The following is a 4,286-nucleotide window of genomic DNA, read 5'->3' as shown; positions in this document are numbered from 1 at the left end:
AACAAAAATCTCAAAAGGAAAATTTCTACTATTTTAGCCCAGTCTGCTTAGACCCACTTGCCCAACTCGTCACAGGTCTCCCTTCTGGCTGGCTCTTCTCAGGCTCAATCCCTGAAACACACTTGACCTCTCCTGGCTGCCCAATCGAGCTCATGCTACTGTCTCCATTCTCACTCCAAACCACAGCCCCCAAATTTGTATCAAAATTCACCGCCTCCACATGGACTGCCCTTTCTCGGCAACTCCACCTAGCTCTATGTCCATGACTCTTTTCTCTCTCGACCCTCCTGTCCTTTACCACCACCCAGCTTTCCATCAACTCCTACAGCTCCTTGTTCACATTACATCACAGTTTCCTAGAATGCAGGACCTCAAACCTGGAATCTCTCCCAATCCTACAAACATGGGCACCTACAGTTGTTAAAGAACATACTTCCAAAATGAAGGAATACTGTTGATCTATGGCTGCCTTTGCATCCAGGACCCAGTGTGGAACGACCACAGAAAACCAAATGGAATGAGTCCATTAGTCACTTACATTCCCAGGGCTTGGGAGAGGCTCTCTTGGACTCCAATCCCTCCTGTACAGCCATGGTACGTTCTCGGAACCTGCCATCCTGTCCTGTCACTTTGCACACCACAGGGATGCTCTCATATTCCCCAAGCTTTAACCTGTGCTTTTTTCTGGTGCGCCACACAATAAGTTGGGGAGGGAGAGAGCACTCAGCTGGCATCCTGATGATCCTGCCAACCTCGTGATAAATCCTCCCTTTGGAAGACATCACACAGCCCAGTGGACTAACTTCTTCCAAGAGGCATTCTATCTCATACATTTCATCTTCAGCTTCCTCTTCCAAATCACAGTCTTCTGAATCGTTGGGAAGTACAGTGTTCAAGGCACCATTTTTCTTCAATAAATAGACTGTTTCCACTTGAGAAGTTGCTCAGGGATTTCTGCTTCCAGCCTTTCACAGTTTTTTTAATCTTTGCACACTTTTTGAAGTTCTCATGACCCTCCTCCTCAATCTCATCATTCATGGTCATTTCTTCTTCATCTGTGTACAGTCTCCCATTCCTGATGGTCCTTCTCCGTGATCCCTTAGTTTTGCAATCTGGAGATGACACTTCATTGTTGGAAGGCATTTGCTCAAGGGATCTCTCCAGCTGTGCATCCTGCCACCAGCTCCTATCACACTGAATCCCTTCATCTACCCGCCTGCTATTCATCTGGGCCAACCAGGCAGAGCTAGACACATACTTTGAGCAGCTGTTCCACTCTACCACCTCTTCCAGTTCTCCACATCTGAATTCTTCTTCTGTTGCCTTTCGGCTCTCTGGTGAGGACTCAGGAGATTTCTCGTGCTCTGCATCTTGCCACTGGCTCACATCACACTGAATGCCTTCATCGACATGGATGAACTGGGCGAGGGAGGTAGTGGAGAGGACATAATTCTCAGGGTAGCTGTTGCTCTCTACAACTTCACCTTTGCCCACTTTCACAGGGAAGCCACGGCCCCCACTACCGTTGTCTGGCATGCTTTCCCCAAAGTGAATGGGACTCCGGGTTTTGGACTCTAGGCTCAGGTCCTCAATGGCTTTATTGCTGGAGCAGACTGACCTTTCCTGCTGGAGCTTATCACCATCTCCAGAAGACTGGCACAGATTGGAATTCAGAGTATCCTGGATTTCATCTCTGTCTTTTGCTTCATCTGGAGAGGACAGGAATTGGAGAACAGCTGCATAGCCTTTTTCTTTACCCAAGTTCATGTCCATGATGGAGCCCGAATTTACCACCTCATCATGTCGTACGCCATGACACTGCTCCGACCACAGAGTACTTTCTTCATCTTTACACCTAATGCCATCTGCACCCTCGTGACAGTTATGAAGCACACTTCTACTCTCCCGAGAACTCTGTGAAATCCCACCGTGCTGCACCATGATGCCTGGCATGGCTTTACCATAAGCCAGGTCATACAAATGGATAGTTTCCTTCAAAGTCTTCCAGAACTGTGTTACAGGGGATCCTTTGCATTGTTCTAGACCCATTTCCCCTTTCTCAGACGCATAGTTTACTTGAGGTGATGCTCTATATACAGTGTTAGGAGAAGGGCTCTCACCATGTATCTGCTGCTTCTGGGCAACAGACGACAAAACCCCATCTGTTGCTTGAGGAATGTTTTCAGTTTCTGTGTCACTATTAGAAGTCGGGATACTGGTCACCATATCACCTTCTGAGTGGGTGTCTTATTTCTGAGTCATGTTTTCAGCCTGATGAGGTTCAGTCTGAGTCTCTTTCGTCTTTGTTTTCTTTCTATAGCCACTACACTGCCGGAACTGTGCTGTGTTACAAAACATAGGTCTTCGGTTAAGGGCAGTGGGCAACGGGGACTGAGGGATGAGGAAGCCAGGAGACTCACTGAGTATCACTGAATATGGGAAATATAGACTTCCATTTCTGAAACCTAGGAAGAGAACACAGTAGTTAGCCACTCAGTCTCCTGCAGCCAGTCACAGCAGGACGCAGCCAGCTGACCACACCAGTTGGTCAAATATGCAGTGTTTTCAATGCCAGTTGGTAGCTACTGGCCCCCACTTCTCCCTGGATATCCTCAGGATTCGACAAGGGAAAGGACAGTGACCACAACCGTGGGGCCTCCAGAACCTTCCTTCACCACAAGAGCAGGCATCGGTTCTGATGGGTTGGTTGCCCGGCCATCAGATAGTGTATTATGAATCACCCCTAGTTAGTAGTGACTCTTTTTCAGAGAGACCTAGCACCCAATAAGGGTAATTTAGGATTGTTGTGGCTGGAGAAAGAATAATTATGTCAGCTCTTATAAAGCGAAGAAGGACAAAAGTTCTTTGTATGTATAGACCTTTCTAAATCTTTTTATTCAGCACTACTCATTCACAGACACGTCTTCCCCTGTTTTCCAGTCTTCGGAAGTAAACAGGGCAATGGTACCAATAATGCCAGACACATTTCTGTCATACAAATTCTTGTCAGGAGTGGCATTTGATTTTGCAAGACAGATATATATAAGTGACAAATGAAGTTAAGATAAAACTTCTACTTAGGGGGCGCCTGGGTGGCTCAGTGAGTTAGGGCCTCTGCTTTCGGCTCAGGTCATGATCCCAGGGTCCTGGGATCGAGCCCCATGTCGGGCTCTCCGCTCGGCGGGGAGCCTGCTTCCTCCTCTCTCTCTCTCTGCCTGCCTCTCTGCCTACTTGTGATCTCTATCTGTCAAATACATAAATAAAATCTTTAAAAAAAAAAAAAAACTTCTACTTAGTATATAAAAGCAATAATTATATTCAGATCAGTGTTCATCAGGTAATTTACTCAATATTAAGATTGATCTAATGAATTCAATTTTATAGTTAAAGGCTGCATCAAAATGCCTCTTGGTCCTGGCCTAATCTACTTATACATAAAATATATGGATTTCTTTATTTATCGAAAGGAAGTAGATGAGTCTCAGCTTGACTTCGACATGGTCTACAGAGGTTAGATCCAACAGAATGAAGTTCATGAGTCAGATAACTTCCTACCATACATGTTGTACTGTATCATACAATGGACCAAAATACCTTAATGCAGGTCCCTGCCACTAGCATCTCTCCCAGGACCCTGTTCAGCTACCCACTGCATAAACATAGGTGTTAGAGTTGTTACTTTGTCCCTCACTAATCAGCAAAATCTATGGCTACACTTTGTAATACCTTCCCTCTTCTGCTACCATGACCAAGACTTTAAGTCATCTCCATGTTTTTACTTCAGTAACTACTACTAGAAACTTCCTTTACCCATCCCCCTGACATTCACAGGTCTGTAACCCAAACTAGTTCCAAAATTATATTTCTATCTTTTCTTTCCTTCCTCCTTTTTTTTGGGGGGGGGTAGTAATCTCTATACCCAGTGTGGGGCTCAAACTCACAACCCAAAGATCAAAAGTCAGATCCTCTCCCAACTGAGCCAGCCAGGTACTCCCAGAATTATCTTTCTGACTCAGGTATGACCCCTCACTTGAGAGACAATATTTGAAGTAATTTGAAGTATTGTCACTGTTAGTCGGGAAATGAGGAACAATGACCACATTCTTTAGGATGCCATAAAAGCCCTCATTATCTGATTTGTCAATCTATCATCTCATTCTTCCACTAAGCCTATATGCTCAAGCCATATGTGGGTTCCCCCACAGGCTAACTTCTCTTCACTTTTCGGAGAACTCCTCCTTTCCTACTTCTTCCACTGCTACTAAAACCTTTTGTTTTTTAAATGG

Source organism: Martes martes (genome assembly GCF_963455335.1).
Source record: "Martes martes genome assembly, chromosome: 11".
Classification (NCBI taxonomy): Eukaryota; Metazoa; Chordata; class Mammalia; order Carnivora; family Mustelidae; genus Martes; species Martes martes.
The sequence above is the reverse complement of the archived record's forward strand: the minus strand, read 5'-3'. Positions refer to the sequence as shown.